Here is a 26,028-nt window from a genome sequence, read left to right as displayed (position 1 = left end):
CTACTCTACCAGCCAGCTAGTCTTCAAGCATTGCAGAGTTTCAAGGATCATGTACTTGAGGTTAGTTACCACATTCTTTTTCTCCATCCTCTGTTTTTGACCCACAAAACTCTCAATTTCACTAGACCTCATCTAAAACAGAGGCCCAAAATGCCATATGAAAAGGTATGATCTACAAGTGGATTGAATCATGGGTCTGAGGGAGAATTCTGACTGAGGGAGCCTGGTCAGGGGTTGCTGTAGACATGGCACAAGCAGTGGTATATAGGAGCTTTAGGGATGGCCAGAAGACCCCAACAGTATCAGTCAGCTCATAACCAAAGATCAGAATGGCGCTACTTGGCTACAAAAGCAGTTAGAAAAATCTGGTTTCCCTTTAGATTATATAAATATTTTGACTTTTATACAAGCAATTAGAAAATGTGAAGTGATCTACCTTTGAATTGTATATTTACTTGTTAATCCACTTTACCCTCTTTAATATACATTGATCTTTTGTTTCTTTGAAAACTCTTCTTTCCAACTCAAAACTTCTCAAAGCTTCAGGTTTCTGAATAAAAAGTGAGTATGAGATATCCACCTCTAATTCAATTTTCTTTAAGAAATAAACATGCTTGAAATAAATATGCCAAGAGTCTGTCAGACTTTTCTTTTTCTCATTGTTTTTATCTCCGCCTCTCCCATTCTTTTCTTTCAATCTCCCTCTTGTTTTTCTATATCAAGACATTTTCTTTCTTTACAGAATAAACAAACTGAAATGCTCATAGTCTAACATCTTTCTGACATTCTATAGAAAAAGCAGGCTGTAAATCACTGTGCTGAGTTACCTTAAGGTGAGAAAGAGGAAAAGGGAAAATTTATAGGATGATAGATCATTGTCACTGATTTCTGTCCATGGGGCCAAAGAATCGTACAGTTCACATGAAATACCATGTGAGCAAAGGCTGCACAGATAAGGCTAATCTTCAGGTGATATTCTCAGAGCTAAAACTAAGAACCTTATGGCAAATCAGCATCCTTAGACTCTATGTCTAGATAAACTCTCCCTCCAGACCTGTGACTCCCTGATCCTCATTCTGACCTCCATTCCATCCATACTTAGTTCTTGAGGTACCCATATACGAAGCTCCTCACCTTTCTCCACTGATTCGATCAACTGGTCCCTTTCTTCTTCCCATATTCCCTTTCAACACCAGGCTCCATATGCACTCCCTCCAGGCAAAAATTTCAGATTAACTCCACCTTATAAAAACATTTCCAATCAAGAATACTTTGAGCTTTTATATATAAAACTGCAACTTTCTATGCACAGCTATTTGTTAATTGTTCCGCATTCTTATTCTAGCTCATTCATCCACCAGCCATTAGATCAAGTATTTGTATAAACATACAAGCCCTGGGTGTACCACTGGTGACATAGAATATATTAAAAGAGATATGCTCCCAGGCTTCACGGAATTTTAAGTAAATTGACAATGTCTATTCAGTAAGTTAAGTTCTAGCTGGAGACATGAAGAGAATGTTATGGGAACACAGAAGAGATGCAGGGCTTTCAGGCTTGGCGGGGCGGGGACAAGAGGCTTGCTGGAAGATAAGGGGCCTCAGCTGAGTTTGACAGAGACAGGAAGTATTACCTGGTTGGGGGATATGGTGGGACATTCCAGAAGAGTTGGAAACACCTCAGATACTGAGGGAATTTTAAGCAGGTTCGTGTGGTTGCCGCAGAGAATGCCATCAGTGGTGGGAAACAGGATGGAGAAAGTCTCAAGTACGAAGTCTCAAATGTTGATACACATCAAATCACCCTGGGAACTAACTAAGGGATCAATTCTTGACAGGATCCAGGAAATCTGATTCAGTGGGCCAAGTAATCTACATTTTAACCATCTCTTTTCCCATGGTGTTATTTTGGATCATGAAGAGTCTTGAATGTTGAACAAAGACATTTGAAGGGGAGCTTAAAAGATTCAGGGAGCCCTGTAGGGTCTTAAATAGGAGGACAGATCCAACTGATTTAGCAGTTGATTAATTGAGGACCATTTGAAAGACCATTGCAGTGATTCACTTATTAGATTTATACATAATGGAGATATATGTCATATTGTTTTGTTTTGTGTTTTTCCAATACTCCAAAGCAGTGTGTCTAAACTACATCAAGTCATGGTGGCCTGTTATATTGAAAAACAAAAACAAAAACAAAACTCCTGGGCTTTATTCCTTACATACTAGATTAAATCCCTGGGTTGGGACCAGTGGTCCCATTTTAATAAGTTCCTCAAGCAAGTCCTATGTGCCACACATAGCATCCCTAGAGCATCTTAGACTAAACTTGTCAGTACCTTTCAGACCAACCCTTTAGGTGACCATGGTTGGCTGTGTCTAATCTGAATGCTTTCTAGCATCTCAAACACAGAAATAATAATAATAGACTGCATCATTCTTAAACTAATATTTTGTCAGAGCAGGGGTTTAGTCTGTTTAATTCAAAACAAGACACAAAGTCCTGTAAACTTTTCAGGCTCATACTGGAGGAACGGCAGCTTCTGAAAGTCACATGGAAATAACCACATATTAAGACGTATCTTTGAAAAGAGCTGCCAATGCTTCTGTGAAGCTTAAGGAGCTTTTCCTTAAAAGAAATCAGGTAATTCATTTTGAATTAAAGTTAAGCACTTGGCTTAGTTCTCTTTCATTTTTCTTCTTGCAAATCTCTGACTAAATTAATTAATCTGGTGTTTAAAACTGGCAGCCAACCTGACACAGGGGGCCGTGTAGCAAGCTGGGTGCCGACAGTGAAATTAGAACAAATGTTAGAATCAGCTCCTTGGGAAGAGGTGCCTGCTTTTGCCCTGACCCTCTCCACCCACCCATGACAACCCATGACACACATGACTGACTGCCATGATCTCCCATGCTGAATGCTTCAACCCTGAGTCCCACAGTTGACTTTCTTGCCTATTATACAGAAGGGATGACAAATGCATGAACAATAAAAAGAAAACTCAAATTTTCCACTCACAAACTTAACAGCATGAACAGTTGCTGCTAATCCCATAATCCCAAACTGGATTAAGTCAGAGCATTCAGGCCAATGAAAACAGAGAAACCCACCAGTAGTGGAAGCAGAGGTGGTCCTGAGATTATTTTTCACACCAGGTATGATGGTTAATTTGATGTGTCAGCCTGACTGGGACAGGGACTGCCCAGAGAGATGGTAAACATTATTTCTGAGTGTGTATGGGGGGGTGTTCCAGGAAGAGATTAACATTTGGATCAGTAGACTGTGTAAAGAAGATTGCCCTCAGCAATGTGGGGTGGGCATCATCTAATCTGTTGAAGGTTTGAATAGAATAAAAAGGTAGAAAATGGCAAATTTGCTCTTTTTGATTGAGATGGGACCTCTATCTTCTCCTACCCATGGGCCTCCGCACTCCTGGTTCTAGGATCTTCAGACTGGACCTGGGACTACACTCTCCACTCCCCTGGTTCTCAGGCCTTTGGACTTGGACTGAATTACACCACTGGCTTTTCTGGTTCTCCAGCTCATGCAAGAAAAATTGTGGAACTTCTGAGTCCCTGTTACACATGATCGTGCAAGCCAATTCTTATAAGAAATCTCCTCTTGTAGATTTCTATATATAACCTTTAAGTTTTTTAATTTTTTAATGTTTATTTGTTTTTGAAAGAGAGAGAGTGGGGGAGGGGTAGTGAAGGAGGGAGAGACACAGAATCTGAAGCAGGCTCCAGGCTCTGAACTGTCAGCACAGAGCCCAACGCGGGGCATGAACTCATGAACTGTGAGGTCATGACCTGAGCTGAAGTTGGACGCTTAACTGACTGAGCCACCCAGGAGCCCCATAACCTTTACGTTTTTATTTAAATTTCAATTATGTACAGTGTAATGTTAGTTTCAGGTGTCCAATTTAGTGATTCAACACTTCTATACAGCAGGCGGTGCTCATCATAACCAGTGCCCTCCTTAATCCCCATCAATCATTTAACCCATCCCTCCACCTCCCCTCTGGTAACCGTCAGTTTGTTCTCCATAGTTAACAGTCTGTTTCTTGGTTTGCCTCTCTTTTTCCCTGTGCTGGTTTGTTGTCTTTCTTAAATTCCACATGAGTGAAATTATATGGAATTTGTCTTTCTCTGACTTATTTTACTTAGCATAATACTCTCTTGTTCCACCCACTTCATTGCAAATGGCAAGATTTCTTGCCATTCTTTTCATGGCTGAGTAAATAACATATCTGATAAATGGTTAGTATCCAAAATATATGAAGCACATATAAACTCAATTTTCCAAAAATAAATAATCCAATTAAAAATGGGCAGAAGACATGAGTAGATATTTTTCCAAAGAAGACCTACAGATGCCCAACAAACACGTGAAACAAGGTTCAACATTACTCATCATCAGGGAAATACAAATCAAAATTACAATTAGCTATCACCTCACACCTGTCAGAATGACTAAAATCAACAACACAAGAAACAACAAGTGTTGGTGAGGATGCAGGGAAAAGGGAACCCTCTTGCACTGTTTGTGGGAATGCTAACTGGTACAACCACTCTGGAAAACAGTATGGAGGCTTCTCACAAAGTTAAAAATAAGACTTCCCTATGATCCAGCAATCGCACTGCTAGGTATTTACCCAAAGAATACAAAAATATTAATTCAAAGGGATACCTGCACCCTGATGTTTACAGCACCATTATCTATAATAGCCAAATTGTAGAAACAGTCTAAATGTCCACTGACTGAATGGGAAAGATGTGTCTATACACACACACACACACACACACACATACACACACAATATTCTATATATATGTCCTATTGGTTTTCAAGTTAATTTCTCTTTATACTTCCTCCCTTCTCATTGTCTTTCATCTTTCTTTTCTCTCCCTCCTTTACTCACTCTTGTCCTGCCTTCTTTTTCTCCTTTCTTCCTCTTTACTTAAATTAATCAAGCACCTACCATGCAGGTGGCATGATAAATCAGTGGTGACAATAGAGGCCAAGTCCCTGCCCCCTTAGGGATCTTGCATTCTAGTGGAGAAAACATATCAGATTCAATTAGAAAATTAATGAATACAGATAATTAAAGATCAGGACACCTCTAGAAAGTAACAACAAAATGCTATGGGAGAGGATAGCAGAGGCGACATTCAATATGGTGGAGTTGGTGATAAGTATTTTTGAATGTTGACATGCAGTATGGGAAGGAGCCCAGAAAGTGGGAGGAGGTGTTCCTGGCAGGAAGAGGCAGTAGTGAAGGATCGAGGGATGATGCTCTGAAGATTTGAGTGGAACTTGTTTGTTTCTTGGAGGCCACTGTCTCTGTCTCTGTCTCTCTTTCTTTCCATTTCTTTTCAATGAGAAATCACATTTTTCTAAGAGTTCTAAGTGGAAATTTCACAGGGCTCTGTAAGGGAGAGGTTGCTTTCAAAGCAAATTGTTTACCCTCTTTCCTTGTAAGTTTCAGACATGAGTAGCTTGAGTGCCTGAGGATCAAGGTACTCAACAAAAAAATTGTCACTGGAAAAGGAATCAGTGTGAGCAAAGCTGTTCTCTTGTCATAAATAACCTTCATCACAAGCTCAACATTCAGCACAAGATCCTCCTAGAGCTGACTGCGGGAGAGAGGAAGGTATCTCATCATCTGCAGTAATTATATAGGTTCAGTTATGTGAGTCCTGAAATTTGTTTGACCTGAAAATTAAGGCAACTTAAAGAAAAATTTGTTTTGGTTCTAGAATGGGACAGGTGGTGGGGGTGGGGGTGCAAGGGTCCTAAATGCTAAATTGTGGCAGTTTTGAAATGCCAGCTGGGCCCTGGTGGGGCAGATACTGGGACAACCCTTTGCCTGTCTGATTTGTGCCTGTCTCTGCAATGCAGGTGATGTGATTCGACACCAATTAGCTGCCATGCACAGAAGTCATCCGTTTCCCCAGTTAGTGGTAACCGTGGACTATCATGCACCTCTTCAAACATGACAAGCGGCACACAAGTCATTGCCTTCGTTAATGCTCATCAGAGCTGACAGGCAGTGAGTTACAGAGAGATTCTGGAGAGGCAGAAAATGTGATTGGCCACACACAGCATCAGGGAGGACAAACCTCCTGATGTTTTGATCAGGAGAAATAACCAGGCAAAATTTAAGTTTATTACTACCCTAAAGCATAAACTCAGAAGGTTTCTATAAACATCCTGTGCATCTCAGGGGACTTGGACCAGGAGGAAATAAGATGCTTCCCAGAAGACTCCTGGCCTCAACTCTCTCGTGTAAGTCTGACATGTTAACTAACTTCCAGAGAACATGGAAGTTTGTAACATTCCAATGTTTTACAAAATTGTGAGCATTCTCACAAACAAGAAACAAACAAAAACTTAAGCGTGGCTTTGATGGGCATCATTTAATAATTCAAACCTATGTTTACTTATTTCATGTTTATTTATTTTTGAGAGACAGAAAAAAAAAGACAAAGCATGAGCAGGAGAAGAGCAGAGAGAGGGCGACAGAATCCGAAGCAGGCTCCAGGCTCTGAGCTGTCAGCACAGATCCCAACACAGGGCCGGAACCCACCAACTGTGAGATCATGATCTGAACTGAAGTCGCCTGACTAATCCACCCAGGCACCCCTATGTTTATTTATTTTAAATCATGACCCTCCAAGCATAAAAAGATGAACTTGCCTTGTAACAAATGTACATTGTGCCTCTCACTGCCAGAACTGGCCTAAAATTCTGCTGTCTCATGATTTTGCCAGTATAGGAACCATAGTGCTCCCCATTTCCTATAAGATCCCCCAAATCCTCAACCCAGAATTCTATAAATTTCTTATCTCTCTGCAAATTTCTCTTTATATATCACATTTTGTAGTTACAGTGGTCCTCTTTGTGTCTATGATCCAAACAGAGAAGAGACAAAGAAATTTTTTTTTAAGATACAGAAGCCAGGAATGAATATATATATATATATATATATATATATATATATATATATATATAGTCCTGTTTTTTAAAAAAAAATTTAATGTTTATTTATTTTTGAGAGAGAGAGGGCACACCAGCAAGCAGGGGAGGGGCAGAGAGAGAGGGAGACACAGAATCCGAAGCACGTACCAGGCTCTGAGCTGTCAGCATAGAGCTCGACGTGGGGCTCAAACTCACAAACTGAGATCATGACCTGAGCCGAAGTCAGACACTTAACTGACTGAGTTACCCCAGTGCCCCGATCCTGTTTTTTAAACCTACTTATTTGTACAGTCAGTCAAAGAAATCCGCAGAGAAATTACAGGCTTGATGAAAATGAATTTTTTCTTTGTATACTTTAGAATTTTGGACTTTGTACAATTAACATGGATATGAATGTACTGATGTATCAACTTGTACTGATGAACATCAGTGTTATGGAGCAGGAATGGTACCTGGAAGTTGTTTAAGACTCCACCCAAATCCCACAGAACAAACACTCAGGAGAAAAAATAGTGACTTACATATATAACCAAAACCAGTTTGTTGGTTTACCATGATATAAATGAGTCAATGAATGTCTTCCTCAGTCCCTTCAATATTTACAGGAGAAAGTCTATCCCCTCTTCCAACTAGGCTGAGAAATAACACGATTCACTCAAGTCAGACCACAGATGTGCTCAAACTCTAAATTAAAACTCAAAAACTCAGTTGATAGCAACAATATTTATGACCAGTTGTCTGGAGGAAGTGTGATTCTGTCACCTCCCTCAATCAGCATTTCCTAAGTGTGTCTTTTGGGACATAAATTCTACAAGATGTCCTGTCCAATGAAGAAAGAATCCTTTGGTCAACCAAGTTTGGCAAATGCTGCATATTATTGCCCTCTCCGGAAATTCAGAATACACAACAGGGCACAAAGAGCTCTGATAACTCATGAAGTCAAGAAAAAGCCTTCCATTTATTAAACTGTAATTTTCCAAACCTATTCTGTGCAAAATCCAGTGTGACATACACAAGGGAAATGTTTTGTGCACTATGCCCAAATGGACTTCCCATTTACACACAAAACCTTCTCTAGTCCTTGTTGCATGCTCCAACCTCCCACTCATCTGTAGAATTGCAGGTAGGAAACTGAAATCCTTCTTGATGTTTTCTATCACTATCTATCTATACATTTCAAAACGTTATTTTGACTAATGGGGAAATTACTGTGACTATTTTTTTCTTACATCAAAGATCGAAAGTCACTAAATTTGAGCTATTGTTATGAACAAGCAGAATGCTGAATTCTTTCATAGACTACCTAAGATAATCCTCAGAATGATCCTATGTGGTGAGCACTGCTGTGCCCAATTAGTGATAAGGAAAAGAGCCGGAAGGATCTCAAGCAGTCTTGCCCAAGATGACGCAGAGGGTAAATTTTAGAGCTGGGATTCAAACCCAAGCACCTCGGTCCCTCAGCTCACGCTTGTAACGTCCATCTGAATGCAGTGTCTAAGAAAACCCATGAGGATTAGTATCCTGTTCTTTGTATTTTTCTCTACCAGAAATATTTGACTCCTCAACACTTGCTTTTTTTTTTTTTTTTTGGTAAATATTTTGTTCACAATCTGTTATGAAATGGGTGTGTTTCCCTTTTCCCATCGGTGCCTAAATATCTTCAGTGCCAAGTGTGACATAGCAGATGTATAGAACTTCAAGGTACATGCGTGGTGGACCAAAATTATATTGGCACCATATGACATTTCTAATCTTATTTTCCCTTTGCCTCATTTTACCTCATGTTGTTTCTCATCAGCTTTAATTCCTGTTTTTATTGTTATACCGTGCCTAGGCTATACAAATATAAGGTGGCAAGAGAGAAACATATTGCATCTCTAGCATTTCCTAAACATCTAACTGCCACAGACCTTTTCTCTCCAGCTGCATTGTCATAAAGTATCATTATGAAAATGAGCCAGGATTGAGTTTCACTCATAAACATACTTTCTTTACCAGAGAGCTTTCACCCAGCCAATTAGCATCCAGTGCATCACACAGGAGAAAATTTGTCAAGAGCCCAGTTTGTCATCGATAGCTAAGTGAAAGGTAGCTAACGCGAACTGCATTTCTAAAATTCATTCCACTTACGGTTCAGGAAGGACCTTGAGACTGCAATCTCAAGATCGCAGTAAGAGTGAGTAACTCTCCATTTACGTGAGCATCTTTCTCCAGAGAGCACTTTGGCGTTGTCCTATTTACTCCTCCTCGTTACACTTGTTTGGTTGCTCTGGTGTGTTACAAGAGCACTGAAACCCGACCAAACATTAGTGGCGGTCCCCCAGAGCACTTGCTTAAACTGTGTTAAGAGATCTGGTCAAACCAAGCTCATAGAAGTACTGATTGCCCTGTGTGGGGAAAGGCCTTCATTTCAAAGATGGCTGACCACGTGAGGAGCTGATTTAATGCACCTGGGTAGTCGTAGGCCCCACGACCACCACATGGCCCATCTGTTTTCAGTTGCCAGGATAATGGAACTAAAGATCAGACTTAGAGTGCAAATATTTAACCAGCTGTTTTAAAACAACAGCAAAATAATGTTTTGTTGTTGTTGAAAACAATAAAGTTTCGTTGTAGAAAATTTAAAAATAGATATACAAAGAGAAGAAAATACACAGCACCAAAACGGTCCTCTGGGCCATGGGAATGTGAGTGACTTATTTCCAGACCTGGATTCATACACAAATAAACATACACACACATGAAGGCACACACAGTGTAGGTATGTATGTGTGTATGTATGCATGTGTTTGAATGTGTGTGTGTGTGTGTACGTTTGTAGTTTCACAAGTCAAGCTCAGAAGTCAGGAATGTAAACTTCCACTTAATTACCTGGTTGACCATATTCCTCTTCACCATTACCTAGTTCCTCATCCTGCAGGAAGATTTTACTTGCCTGCCACCCTGAAGTCAGACATGACTGTGTCACTTCTTACCTTAACCAATGAAACATAAGGAAACTGACACGGAGAAAGGTAACAGCCGGCGCAAAATTCACCACATTGTCTCTTTTCTCTCTTTCATGACAGCTCCCTGCCAGCCTGCACTTCAATGTGATGACAGTGACAACACTGTAGTAGAGTGCCTGGCTGACCCTCTGTGGACGTGTCATGTGGCTGGGAAATAAACCTTCTATGTAGAACCGCTATGGTTTGGGGATTGTTTGTTACCACAGCATAATCCAGCCTGTCCTGGCTGCCACACTGCCTTCAGAGAAACCAGTTGCAATCACTTTTAAATGCCTATCTCAAAGCTATAAAAGTTAGCACTTCTTAAGAAGATAACACTAAAGAGCCACAAACATCTATACCAGAAGTGGGACTCACCAGTGCTTTCCATGGTTCTCTTAGAAGGCCATGGGTTTAAGGTAGGACCTTGGTTTTTGCTTCACCTGTGACATACCTTCAGGTGAGGCAAAGGTGATTCATTCTTATCAATACAGTAACATTCTGCCATACATTAATAAATGGTATCCCAAAAATTCAAATAAAATGTGGTATTGCGTTCTTGCAAGAGTAACTGAAATGATCAGGCCTCAGTCCCACCTCCATGTTCCCCCTCCTCCACTCCAAAATAAGAGAGTATTTGACATTTCTTGTTTGGGAATGGGCTAGGCAGCAGTTAGGACCTACATGCCAGTTAAATCTGATATTGTGCTATCACAAAGTTTGTGGGATTTCTTGTTTACTGACATGCACTCAAGTTGATTCCAGATTGGGTTGTCTGGACTTATTTTTCCGTGTTTCCCATTTTCTACCGTTCTACAATATTGTCACTGGGAAAATTTATTAAGAGGCTCTCTGGGTATTCACATGATGAAACCCTCCTAAGTAGTTAGATAGTTTCCTTGATGTGTTTGTTTTAGAGAAAGAGAGAGCATGAGTAGGGGAGAAAGGCAGAGGGAGGAAGGGAGAATCCTAAGCAGGCTCTATGCCAAGCTCGGAGCTGATGCAGGAATCGATCTCACTAGAGGGAGATAATGTCCTGAGCCAAAATCAAGAATCAGACACTTAACTGACTGAGCCACTCAGGCACCCCAAAATTAGATACTTTTATAGTGGATTTGATAACTGTTGTTATAATAAAATTTGACTGTAATCCACACCAAGTAGTTATATGAATAAAAGTAACCCCACATAAACTAATTATGTCAACCATTACCTGAAATCATTTTAAAATAAAAGCTGTAATACCAAAAATAATAGTGATAATATAATAATAGAATTTATTATGATGTCTTATATTTACTGTTAACCATTATGTTCTGGTGAATAAGCCCAGATGATGTTTTAGCAACTAACTCAAAATCATACAGCTAGCACAGGCTTTGAACACAACCTGTGTGACCCAGACTTGTCATCCCATCTTAAACTGGCCTTCGGCTATCCAAAGCAAGGTGAAATAACTTATAAATAAAAGAGGTATAATTTCTATGGTTTCAGAAAGCTTGTGGTATCTCCAAGCATAATAGTCCTTTTTTTTTAAGCTTATTTATTTATTTTGAGAGAGTAAGAGAGAGAGAGAGAGAGAAAGCAAGCTCAAGTGGGGAAAGGGCAGAGAAAGAGGGAGAGAGAGAGAATCCCAAGCAGGCTCCACATAGTCAGTGCAGAGCCCGATTCAGGGCTCGAACCCATGAACATTGAGGTCACGGCCTGAGACGATACCAAGAGTCGGACGCTTAACCAACTGAGCTACTCAGCATAAGAATCTCTAACAAACTGTTGATGAGATGGAAGAGAAGGGAAAGAATGTTTTATTCACTTGCTTTATCAGTTAGTCGGGAAATCAGTAAGTCTAAAACATTTATTGAACACATAGTATATGCTAAAGATGATGCTAGGAACTGCAGATAAAATAACATCCCTACCCTAAGAGAATTTAGTCTCATGAACTAGAGGCTAAATTTAAATAAATAAATGAACAAGCACATAAATGAGTACTGTTTCTAAGTCTGTAAAGGGAGTAAGCAAAGTGGTGCCCTGGGGACATCACATCGGGATGGATAGATATGGCTGAAGGCACAGTTTAGAGAAGGTAATGGCAAAACCTTGATATCAGACAAGATATCACCTGAACAGAGGGTGAAGCACACTTGAACAGAGGACTGAGGGATAAAGGGCTAACCACGAAGAACCAGGTGAAATAAAACTTTGTGCAAAAGAAACAGCCAGGACCTGAAACAGGGGAAACCTTGAATAAGCATGAACCAGGGGGAGCAGGGCGGGGTGGGAATGAAAGGGCATCACATGAGTCAGAAAGGTCAATGGGACCACATGATGTGGGGACTTCAGGCTGGTGTTACGAAGCTTGATTTCCATTCTAAGGGCTCTGGGAATGCCCTGACGTCTTCAGTGAATGTTTCTCAAGTTGTGAGGACAGCACCCAGAAGCACGGGAAGAACCTTCAGAAATATGTGACACAGGCATGCAGAAGCTAGTTACGGCCAATGAATTCAACCTCATGATATATGTCAGGTGTGTAGACATAGCCCAGAGTTTCGAAGCTGCTTGCTTTATGCAAATCCTCTTCCCTTTCCCCATCCCTTCCAACCAAGCAAATCTATCTGCTGTTTGCTAAACGCTCGCATCCGAGGCATCTGCTCCCTACCCCAGCCTTCAAATGTATCCCAAACACCCCAGAATGCTATCTTTGGATTCCTTGCTGGTCTAGTTTGCAATTAATTTAAGCCACGGTGTTTGCATGCATCTTGCCTAGATCAGTAATCTTTCATACAAACTAAAACCGTGTTAAATATTTAACAGTTGCACAAAAAAATATTTATAAGGAATCATCCCCCTTAGCATAACTATTTACATCTCTCTATACACACATAAAATTTCACATCGTTGTAATCAGTGTTTACATAAAGTTGTGTGGCATTTTTATATTTACATCTTTTGTAGGCATTTTTCATGCTTCTATAATTTTCATATTCATCATTTTTATGGGTGCATACTACTAACAGGTTCATGTATCATAGTTTAATTAATTCTTACTTAAGAAACAGATATATTATCCATGCACTTTCCTAGTCCAAATTGGTTCCTAGACCCTTCTTACTATGTTTCATGGATCTTCCATGTTTCTGGAACACTTATGACCTTTTAAAAAACAAGCAATAATTAAGGGAAAATGATCTTTTAAAATGACTATATATTCATGACATTTAAAGAGGTTTTTTCTCCTCAACTTTTAAAATGTTGTTACAAAGTGTGTCTTCCTCCATTAGCTTTTCTGACTTTTTTCCTACAAACTCCTACCATGTCTTTGTCTTTCTCTTTAATCTTAGCTTTTTCTCTGGTTCCATTTCCTTTACACCGAAGGCCTGGAGCCAATACACCCCATTGTATTCCCTCTTGCTTCTGTTCGAATATTTTCCTCCAGGGCCTGAAGCTTGCTTACACTTTCTCCTCCTGCTCCTCCCTCCTCCTCCTCCGCCTCCTCATTCTTCTTCTTCTTCTTCTTCTTTTAAGTTTATTTATTTTTAGAGAGGGCACGGGAGGGGCAGAGAGAGAGAGAAAGAGAGAATCCCAAAGAGGCTCTGCACTGTCAGTGCCCCATAGACTTCTTCCTCCTGAAAAGTAAACATGGTTTTTGGTTTTGGGGGTTTTGCTTTGTTTTGTTTTGGGAGGTAGCTTGTATTTTAAAGAAAATTTAGGAGCGCCTGGGTAGCTTAGTTGGTTGAGCGTCTGACTCTTGATTTCAGCTCAGGTCATGATCCCAGAGCCAAGGGATCGAGCCCCATGTCAGGCTTCCCACTGAGCCAGCTTAAGAATCTCTCTCTCTCCCTATGCCCCTCTCTCCCACTCATACGTGCTCTATCTCTTAAAAAAATAATTTTTAAAATGTGGAAAATATGGAAAATCATAAAGAGGAAATATATATGAAGTTCTACCACTTAGCTGCACTAGATTATTTATTTATTTTAATGTTTATTTATTTTGGGGAGAGAGACAGAACACAAGTGGGGGAGGGGCAGAGAGAGAGGGAGACACAGAATCAGAAGCAGGCTCCAGGATCTGAGCCTTCAGCACAGAGCCCAACGCAGGGTTCGAACCCAAGAACTGCAAGGTCATGACCTGAGCCAAAGTCAGACTCTTAACCGACTGAGCCACCCAGGTGCCTAGAGATTTAACATACTGGCAGATATTCATCCTTTCCTCTAGGCACAAGTCTGACCCAGCTGTAATCATTCTGCTTTTTAACTTTTGCATCCTTCTCCTGCTCATCATGTGCTAATAAGCATTTTTCATACTATCACAATGTTTTCACAGCCAACATTTTATTTTTTTTTAATGTTTTATTTATTTTTGAGACAGAGCATGAGCAGAGGAGGGGCAGAGAGAGAGGGAGACACAGAATCCGAAGCAGGCTCCAGGCTCCAAGCTGTCAGCACAGAGCCCCACGCAGGGCCCCAACTCACAAACCGTGAGATCATGACCTGAGCCCAAGTCAGACGCTTAACCGACTGAGCCACCCAGGCGCCCTACAGCCAACATTTAAATGGATACATCAACTTCCTTTGATTGGTGATCTCACAGTCAACATTTTCCTATTTTGTATCTTTTAAATTTGCTCAGCGCTCTTGAAAATCGGTTTGCCACGAAGCAGAGAAGATCCTTTAGGAGCTTGGAGCAGTGTTTCTACTGTTTCCATCAACTGATGCTGCCTTTCAGGTGTTTGCATTTCATTTATCAGACTGAATTTTGTCCTTCTCCCAGCTCTTCTTTTTCTCCCATGCCCGTCTGCCTTCCCACCTAGCTTGGAATTCCCTATGACAAGCACTTGATTTGATTTCCCCCTGGTCACAAAGCACCTTCTAATCTGTCAGGAAAGCTCATGCTGTACATTGCTCACCCCGTGAGCCGACGCCTAGCAAGGCATCAATGATCGTCAGACACATCACACACACAGGCCAGAGGGTGTTAATTCAGAGAGAGAGATGGGGTGGGGGGGAGGAAGGCACACCTCCTCTGTGACAGAGGGAAAGAGCAATGGTAAAGAGACGTGGAAGGGGAGCTTTGGCTTCCAGGAGAAACATTCTGCAGTGAGAAATGTTGAGGAGGGAAATGGACTTCCATGATGGATCTTTCCACTTTGGTGAGGGAGACCTGGAAAAGGCATTGGCTAAACACCACTATCTATTCAGTGCATTAATGAGACAGCTTTCAGAATTCCCTTGTATAAAGAGGGCCATCAATACTGGAGAAGTCCAGAGGTACTGCAGCAGATTACAGCAAGATGGATGTTTACTGAGGGGATGGGGGTTTTTCATGCTGTTCCTCCCTTTCCTGCACATTACCGTCAAAACGCGGCAGCGCCCAGACATCAGAAGCCTCACCGCACACTTGTAAATAATCGTATGATAATTCCATTGTATTCAATGTGAAAAACATCAGTGGATCATTTACACCGGTCAGCTTTCAAAGCTAACCTGACATTCTGGTGATGCAGCCTCCACAAAGCCCTTAAAGTCAAAACATTTCATTGCTCAAACAGCTGTCTAAAGACCACACTGTATTTGATGGGAATTTTTTGTTGTCGTTGCTCTACTATGTTGATAAACATCAGGCATTCATTTATTGTTCATTTATTCATTCATTTCTATATACCCTACTACATATTCCACAAAGGATTTGAGGCATTTACTACCATTATTAGAAAATCTTAGAAGGTGGAAAAATTCAGTTTACTAGTAGTGAAATTGTATGTACTGTGATCACTTTAATTTTATTGGTAGTGGCTAGAGCACTCTTCCTACTGACTGAAAATGTATCCTGTTACATAGGATATAATTAACATCTCCTATAAGAATGGTGCACATGTGGCTCTATAATTATGTAAAAGCTGACAATTTATGTATTTGTTTTAATTTTTTTTAATGTTTATTTCTGAGAGAGAGACAGAGAGCAAGCAGGGAAGGGGCAGAGAGAGAGGGAGACACAGAATCCAAAGTAGGCTCCAGGCTCTGAGCTGTCAGCACAGATCCTGACATGGGGACCAAATCTACAAACTGTGAGATCACAACCTGAGCCAAAATTTGATGCTTAACCGACTGAGCCACCCAGGTGCCCCAAATCTGACAATTTAGAAGAAAATTTTAAAGATTTCCAAAAGTACATTGCCAATGTCACATATGAATTAATCTTTGTACCCTCATGAAATCTCATTAAAATATAATAAAATAAATAAAAGTAAGCTATACATGTATAAAAGGAGCAGGCCAGGAGATGAGATTTCAAGAACACATTTTCAGAAATGCAAGGCCTCCAGATTCCCTCTCGTGTATCATTCTGAGGAAACCACGTAAAGTTTTACCTCTCCAAAATGACGGAGTAAACCAAGAAAGACAAAACAGACCATTTCATCCAGGAAACATCAGATCGACCACAAAATGAGTGAAAAAAAAAAGTCTCAAGAGGCTAGATACACAGTTTAGAACACAACATTCTAGTTTAGGCTAGAGTGGGAGGGGAGGGTGGAGGGCCCGGGGAGGAGGACTGTTTCAGAGGAAAAAAAACTGCATAGATATTAGCTCATTCTGCGGAAGAAGGTACTCCAAAGAATTTTCCGCTTATGTAGAGTTTGGGGAAAATGATTTTATATTGAAAATTAAGCACATTTGTTTATAAAGGCGATCATTAACTCCAATATAAAAAGTGGTACCAGAAAGGAAAAGGTAGTCATTGTACCCTACTAGTGAATAATACCTATGTAGTCATATAATGTAACAAGTAATATGTGTTTAACCAAAAGTGGATTACAATTGTATTGTGCTAATGGCAGGACAAGAAGGGTGTATGGAGAGGACTCAGCTAGAGCTAAGGGCTAAATCCTCATTTCTCACACTATGAAATAAAGGTCTGATGCTCAACAGCACAAATCAACAATTGTTAATAGTATCAGATTACTTAGAAATATGGAAGAGGTCAAACCAATATATATCAATATAGATAGATAGATAGATAGATAGATAGATAGTAACTGACTCTGAGGACCAAGGTATTCAGGAACAAAGTGAAGTCGGGAAGGCAAAGAGAAACTGGTGGAAGCTTTATAGTACTGATTGATTCTTTTCTCTCCTTTTTCTTCTTCTTTTTTTTTTTTTTTTTTTTTGTACTGCTTGATTCTTAATTTGCATGTTCTACTTTCATAAATAGTTTCTGGGGGAAGAACACTTTTTTTAAAAGGGGGAAAAACAGTAGACACCTTCATGTCCTGAAGGTTAAGATATTTACATGGGGGACTGGAAAAAAAGAGACATGTCTGTTGGTCACACTATTCCTGTGCATTTTTGCGTGTTTGAATTGTTTTGTAATTAAATCCTTAAGAGTTATAAGGGAGGTCGATTCTACAGAACTTGTTGACTTCTTGATGAATGGTTGGTGAGAGAAAGGAATAAATCAGTCCCTTGCTGTGAGGATGGAGGCAGTGCTGTTTGAAGAATCAAACACATGAAAAAAGAATTCAAGTGGTAAATCTGTTATTATTTTTCCCCAAATTCCTTCCTACTTTAAGGTTTCGTCTTGTCCATTTGACCTAAGAAGCATTCCTGAGCCACTGTAACTCAGAACTCTCAATCTTTCTTGAAATAATAGGTCCTTTGTCCCCATCTTTGGAGCTTAACATTATCTATCTATCATCTCTCTCTCTCTCTCTCTCTCTCTCTCTCTCTCTCTCTACCTATCAGTATATCTATCTGGCTCTCCCTCATTCTCCGTGTTAGTTATACACACAAGTGTGTTACACACACACGCGCGCGCACAAACACACACAGGCCCTCTGATGCTTTTACATTCACCCTCAGGCACACAATTAGACACATGATGTGTTCCATTTCAGCTCTCTTCCCCGAAAATTCCAGACACCAGGACTGGGAGTCTTATTGTTCTCAATAGACTATTAAAAACAGTAACAGCAAAACTAGCCCTGACATCTAGGAACTGCTCTGACACAGCTGGGCCTCAGTGTTTTTAGAAGCTGGTCTGTTGAACACCACAAGGCCTTTACTGTTCTGGACATAAACAATCTTACAAAACACCAACACCAGACAAAGCCACTGTGACACCAAGATAAAGTGAGACAAAACAGGGTCACTTCATAACCTTGCATAAGCAGAGACAAGACAAGGTCAAGTGCAACCCACTAAATGCCAAACCTCCCCCTCCCAGCCTGTGTGAGTGACAGATGCTTCTGTACTGACTACAGCTTTATCCTAGCTCTAGGTTGCTTCCGGCAAAAATGCAATTGAGTTACCAGATCAAGGGATTGTCTCCCCTTCCTAAAAACATCCTACTCAGAGTAAATTCTTGCTTCCTTAAACTTTAAAAAAAAAAATCTCCCAACCAAAGTCCAAATCTCGTGCAAAGTTCTTTTTAGCACTGTCTTACTGAGATATTTCCTAGTCCCCGTGGCATATGACCTCCCTTGTTGCAATGAGTAATAAATAAGACTCCTCAACTCCCAGGGTGTTCAGGATGAGCTTTGGCTGCAGGGCACTGATATGATGGAGTTCTTTTGTCCATGGAAGCTTCCTGGACTGAGCAGAGATGATTCTTCATGGGAACAAGAATCACTTTCCTCGGGGCACCTGGGGGGCTCAGCTGTTTAAGTGCCTGACTCTTGATTTTTGCTCAGGTCATGACCCCACAGTTGATGAGATAGAGCCAGAGTTGGAGTGTGCTTCCTGCTTCCGAGCTTCTCTCTCCTTCTTCCTCTGCCCGTCCCCCACTCTCTCTCTTTCAAAACAAAATAAATGAAAACACTGAAGAAAATAATCACTTTTCTCCTACAATAGGCATAGTGTGCCTTCGATGAGGAGTTCTTCAATTCACACAACACATCCCGCACATTTCAGGTACACTTGCTTCCTCCATCATGACTAAGAAGTGGGGTTTGGATTCAGATATCCAGACTTCAAATGCCGGTCACACTGCTTACTGTTTCTTTAGTCACGTAACATGTTGGGTCTCAGTTGCCACATCCTGACACTCGGGTAATACCAGTTCTACCCACACTGGGTTGCTATGAACACGAGGAGACAAGGTTATACATAAAGGGCCAAGCAAACCACCCACCACATGTTAGTTCTCACCAACTATTCATCATTACTCGTGTCATCTTTTTCCACCACCAAAACTGTTTTGCGCAAAGGAATTGAAGATTAAATTGTCGACGAGAGGATTATTTTAAGATCTTTTAAAACCGTCTAGCACGTAGTAACCATTCGAAAATGTTTTTGAACAAAGGGGTTACAACTTATTTTGTCTTTTTTTTGTTTTTGTTTTTTCCTCCTGCTGAACAGAGTATCGTTTTTACAAAGTGAAAGCTAGGCATGTTCAAAGTTTCCTTCTGGTGTATTTTTAGTTAGTGTGAAGGAACACAACCACGAAACTGATTTTAGGTTCGGGATTTCCTTCACATTAAGGGCATATCTGGAGTATGGTCAAATACTGAAATTTTTAGAGAAATGATGTATCATTTAATACTTTTTTATTGAAAAAATATTGCTTCTGCCTAAAACTGGAAAAAACTCCCACCCTGATGACATCCTACAATCATTTTTAATGAGGGAACTCCCAATGAGATTTTTCCCAAGTCTTACCAGCAGGTGGAATATTTTCACACGAGCCCACCCACTCAAGTATCACTTGTTTCTAAGTATATTTCTTGTTTATACTTTGGAAGGAACACATCCATCTATCATTCTGTTGAGATTTGGGGAGGAAGATGCAAAAGTCAGCAAGATCCACCCCTGGCAGCCATGATTTAGAACATATTGCAACAATCACATTTGACATTGCTAACAGTTTATCTGGCTCAACCTTAATTCTGATGTATTGACAAGTGCAAATCTGGCAATGCGGAAGCAAGGTGTGCAGACTTCCTAATGTTTCAAGTGCTCAGTGAAGCTTCTTTCCAAATGATTTCAGCTTCAGTCTTTGCTTTAACTCTCTCTTGGAACTGTGTATTTCACAGGCTTTCAACTTTGTTTTGTTATTGTTACGCAAGACCAAGTCAGGAGTTAAAAGGATTTAAACGGATCTGTATGTCTGTGTTTGTGTACATGTGTGTGTTTACCTTTTTATCCGTCAATATAGCTCTAGTAAAATCTCAATGCTGGATTTTTTTTTGAATCATGATCTACGTAATAATCTCTTGATAGAAACGCTAATTTTGATTTATGTATGAAAAAAAAATCCCAAGTTAATACATAGCAGTGGTTCTCAAACTTTTCCGCATATTAGAATAAGCTAATTTTAGAAGTTCTGATGCTGAGGCTGCAGCCCATTCCAATGAAATATCTGAGAGTGGAAGGCAGTCACCCATATTTTCTGAAACCCCCTGCCAAGTTGATTCCAACGTACAGCCAAGTTTGGGACCAGGGATCCACACTGGCTATTCATAGTGCTAACTATGGGTTAGGTTAGCAGCACAGGTGCTATCTGGAAGTTTGTTAGAAATGCATTGTCCTGGGTCCCTTCCTAGTCCTACTTGTTCAGAATATGATCTAGACCAGTGCTTCCCAAACTTTAAGGTGCCTTCCAATCATCTAGGCGTCTTTGTCAAAATGTAGATTTGGATTCAGTTGTTAAGTCCTAGAGCCTGAGACCCTGCACTTCAAATAAGCTATAGCTATTCATCTGACAAATATTATTTATAATTACAAACAGAATAATTATTTATGGTTATGGCTTTTAAGTAACTACTGCATACCAGACAATGAGCTGAGAGGTTTGTTCTTTTTTCTTTTTTTTCACAAGCTCTATGTAGAACGATGATAATTTGCATTCAAAAAATAAGTTTGAGGTTCAGAGAGCTAAAAAACATGGCTCAAAGCTGCTCACCTTACCTTGTGTCAAAGACGCTCATCTTTCAGAGTGGTAACGAACCACCCAATGTGTTCATCATATACATAAATTATGAAATACTCTGTTTCAGTGCAGTTGGGGGAGGAGACCCAAAATCTATTATCACCCAAGGAGATGGCCCTAGTCTCTTCCTAAGTTTCAAATAATGGCATCGAGGCAACAGGATAGAACTGTAAAGTGATTCTCAAAGAACATGCCAAACTAATCCAGAAGGATTTCTACTTAGCAACGCTTTATTAGTATTGGTAACATACAGTTAACAGTATGTACTTAAAGTAACAAGGCATACTATTGAAATGAATTTTTCAAGGGATGAGCTTCTTAGATTTTTAACAAATGGCAAGATACCATCACTGTGCTTACCACTCTGGGACATTCAAAATAAGTGTAATACTCAGCACATCCATGAAAACCACTTTTATAGGAGACAACTATAAACCCATAAAGTAGTTTAATAATAACACAAAGTGGCATATGGTAGATGCCAATTGAGCAACAGAGGCAGTACTCATAATGATAGTAGCTACCACTTACTGAATGACTATTATGTAGCAGATGTTTTATATAAATTGCCTCGTTCAATCACTACAATCTGTGTAAGGTTATAATTAATATTCCTATTTTACAGATAAGGAAAAGGAAGCTCAAGGAGTTACGTGATTTTTCCCAAGGACTTACCGATACTAAATGCCAAACTGGGATTGCAAGCCCAGGTCTGTGCGACTCCAAATGAAATTCTATTTCTAGAAGGCCTTATTGCCTCTCCTACATCATACTGCCTCCTCCATATTCTTGGAGGTCAGTGAAGGAAAATACGCAGCAACAGAGAAAGCTTTGAGGGGAGATTTTACATGAGCTGTTTTCATAAAGACTGCTGGGATTTAGGTAAACAGAGAAGGGGCAGGAAGAGAAATTGAGCCAGGAAAAGAATGGTCAGGAAGCAAGGGGCTGTTCAAGTTTAATATGAATAGCTTGTTTGGGGAAAAAGTGTTGGGGTTCATTTTGAAGGACCTTAAAAATCAATCTTAAGGATATTGGTCTAAGGACAATGTGGTCTCAGAAGTTTTTAGGTGAGGGAGAGAAATGACTGGGGAGTTTACATAAAATGAATAAAACTCCAATGTGATGGTTTATAGGGTGAGAAAGGAAGGAATTTGTGAAGTACTCTAATAAACCACATTGAAGCTTTGAGGGAATAGTAAGACAATCAAATTTTCAGAGCAGAGGGTTTCTTTATGGAAACTGGAAATATAAAGCAGTAATGTCTTGATAGTTCCAAGTTGTAGAGATCTAAGGGATTTGGAATTTGCTCTAGGCAGTGGGAAGCTGTTATGAAAGTCAGTTTAGGAGCAAGAGGAAACAGAGAGACATCCTAGAAAACAATGAAATTTTAAATTGAGGTGTTGGCCATGGAAATGGGAAGGAAAAGTATAAATAATAGGAACTAAGAATCTTTAGGAGATCAGGAGGCAAAGGGTGGCTGATTGGAACTTTGGTTTTCAGAGAGAGGTCAGAATGGCCAGGAGATGGTAATGCCTGGAAGATTGTGAGTTGCTTATCTATTTACTTGGACTTGAAATCTAGACTTGGAAATATAGTGTGAAGGAAACTCAATACCAAGTAGAATGTATTTTTCTTTCAAAACATCCAGAGCAATAATAATAGTTTGTACAATTTCTTAATTTTTATTTATATGTCTTATTTGTTGTCTTACTCAAATGACTCTCACATAAATCACCCCACTGAAATCTTACTTCTCCATAGAGTCAGGGTGGAACTTGTCACCCACATTTTATTTGTGAGCAAAGTGAGACAGAGAGAGGTTCAGGCACTCGCTTGAGCTTACTTGGTATGTGAGTGTCCGAGCCCAGCGTGTTGTGTCTCCAAGTCCGAGATCAGCTTCCTACAGCATAGACAGCACATGTCAGGCAGGAGGAGGCTGGGCCGGATGGGATGAGCACACGCATCTCTGTAGTGATGTGTCATTTCTTCAATTAATCCATAAAACAGAAGACAATTCAATAAAAGTAGGTAATGGCTTTGCACTTTAATTGTCATTAGGTTTAAATTATAGAGGTACTTCTCGTCAGTTCCAGAAAAAGTAAAAGGGCAAGAGAAGTGGAACTTGAATTAAGGTGTGAGGGTGGTTTTTTTTTTTTCTCTTTTCTTGTTGAAGTGCAAATGACATGTATCTAAATGTGGATACATTCCTGCTTTGCGTGAATCACTGACCCTTTCATTACTGAGCTTCAAAGCTATTTACCTGCCTGTTCAGAAGAAGTCCACTCCAAATGAAGGCTGTTGGGGACAGAAACTCTCAGATCCTCGTCAGGACCTATCTATGGCACCCAGGCATGGAGATCACTGTCACTCAACACTTGAATTGTATTTAAACTTTCTCTGACTACAACTGGGCAGGTAGATGATGAACCTTAAGGTTGCATAAGCCTCTGCTTACATCCCACACTGTTTTCAGAAAGGAAACAAATACATAAATGAAACGATGGAGTTCTGGAGACAGGGATACACCATCTGTAAATTGCATCCACCTGAGCACATCATTGGATCATTGTGTGCTTCAGTTTCTTACCTCAATGGACAAGAAAAGGCAATAATTTCTCAATCTATTTACTGATTTATTTCATGCATTGAAGATCTTACTGTATGCCAAAGATTGAATTTGGTGCTGACGGACAGCATGGAATAACACAAATTCTAGCCTAAATGAATCTTAGAGATTATCAAGAAAGACTATTATTATCCAGAAAATTATAAAAATAATTCTCTTCAATAAAAGTAAGACCTCAATGCTTTAGTGAGCTTTTCTAGAGTGAAGAGTCTCTAAAAATAAGACATGATGGGGGCGCCTGGGTGGCTTAGTCAGTTGAGCATCCGACTTCGACCCAGGTCATGATCTCACAGCTCATGAGTTTGAGCCCTGCGTCGGGCTCTGTGCTGACAGCTCAGAGCCTGGAGCCTGCTTCAGATTCTGTGTCTCCCTCTCTCTCTGCCCTCCCCAACTCATGCTCTGTCTCTCTCTGTCTCTTAAAAATGAATAAATGTTAAAAAAAATTAAAAAAAAAACATGATTAAAACTTAAGCAATTTTAAGGTCAGGGGAAGAAGGATACATTTTATTTATTTTTATTATTTTTAAGTTTTTATTTATTTATTTTGAGAGAGAGAGTGCAAACCAGTGGTAGAGGGGCAGAGAGAGAAAGAGAATCCCAAATAGGCTCCATGCTGTCAGTATAAGCCCAATGCAGGGCTTGAACTCAGGAACCGTGAGATCATGACCTGAGCCAAAGTCAAGAGTCAGATGCTTAATCAACTGAGCCACACAGATGCCCTAAATGCTACATGTTATTGAGCACCTGCTATCTATTAGGTACTTTACTATGATCTTTATATGCATATTCTAATTTAATTGTTCCCTCAAACCACACATTATTTGCTATTATATATATTTTCCCATAAAATAGTAAAATCTCAGGAAAATTAATTAACTTGCCCAAATTCATCATATTTTGATACTAAAGAACCCAAATTCTGGAGTTAGACTATATGGGTTCAAATTCTAGCTCTGTCTCTTACTCTGTGAATTTGGAAAGTTACTTACCTTTCCTATATCTTAGTTTTCTCACCCATAAATTGAGAATAATAATATTATCTATATAAAATGGTTGTTGTGAGAATTAGATGAGTTCAGTGTACCTGACAAATATAACGTGTTCTATAAATATTAACTAATATAATATTTTCAATATTAGCTGCTTTGACAGTCAATTTCAGGCATTACCTTGGCAAGGCCATGGTGCCCATTTGCTTCACCAAACATAAATAAGACTAGAGGGGTGCCTGTTGGCTCAGTTAAATATCTGACTGTGTCCCAGGTCATGATCTCATGGTTTGTGAGTTCGAGCCCCACATTGGACTCTGTGCTGTGCTGACAGCTCAGAGCCTGGAGCCTGCTTCAGATTCTGTGTCTCCCTCTCTCTTTGCCCCTCCCCTGCTCTCTCTCTCGCTCTCTCAAAAATAAATAAACATTGAAAAAATACATCAGACTAGATGTTGCCGCCTTGGTATTTTTAAGATGTAATTAACATCTAAGTCAGTAGACTTTCAGGAATGCAGATTACTTTCCATAATGTGGGTGGGTATCATCCAATCAGTTGAAGGCCTTAATAAGAAATATTGAGTTTTCATGAAGGCAAAGAAATTCAGGTTCAAGACGAACATACAAACCCATTTGAGTTACTAGCCTGCCTGGCTTACTCCATGGATTTTGGACTTACCAGTCCCTATAATAGAGACTATCTTCTTGGTTTGGTTTCTCTGGAGACCCTGATGAATATAGCCATACAGCCTGAATGTGAATCCCACTGATTGCCAAAGCTGGTTTTAAAGTTTCAATGGACTTTCCTATAGTTATACTTGAAGCTGTTCAATTTGTGCTGCTCTCCCTAACCAATCTGGTTTTCAAAAAACAAACAAAAGATTTTGATGAGTTTTTCCTGAAAAAGGCAGTGGCAGTCATGTCGAAAGAGACCTAACTACAGGTCTTTTCTCTTCATGGTCCAGAACGTTCCTTCCCCAAGGGCTTTGTCACGGTGAATGGGGGCACATGTGACAAGTCATATTTCTTTCATAATAGAGAAAAAACTTTAAAATGAGATTCTAGACTTTCATTAGTTTTTGTGCTGCCCTAATTTCTTTTTCTCCTTTGCTTTCACACCAGCTGCAGACTTTAATTAAACTGTGGCAAGTCTCCTAAACTTGGCGTGCTTTTCCAGAGAAAACAAGGGCACCTCCTCCCAGGGCAGATCTTTCCCTGAGCCTTCCAGCTTGCATTTATTTTCTCAACTGTCTAGATTCGTGGCTAGAAACCTTATGCGACCTCACATCTCATTTCTTCCTCCCTTTGCTCTCTTCCATTTAGTGGATTTCGCTAGAAGTTCCTGAGCTGTGTATTACTGCCATGACTGACTCAAAGTAGTATTTCATTGCTGTAATTATGGTAAATTACTACACCGGTTTATCATTTTGGTTCTTTATTTTAAAGCACCATTCACAGCCACAGGATAAAACCATCATATCTGTATTTATGGATTAAATTAATGCATCCCTTTATTATGGA

Source organism: Herpailurus yagouaroundi, unplaced genomic scaffold (genome assembly GCF_014898765.1).
Source record: "Herpailurus yagouaroundi ecotype Mexico unplaced genomic scaffold, PumYag 163, whole genome shotgun sequence".
Taxonomy (NCBI): domain Eukaryota; kingdom Metazoa; phylum Chordata; class Mammalia; order Carnivora; family Felidae; genus Herpailurus; species Herpailurus yagouaroundi.
This window is presented reverse-complemented; position numbering follows the sequence as displayed.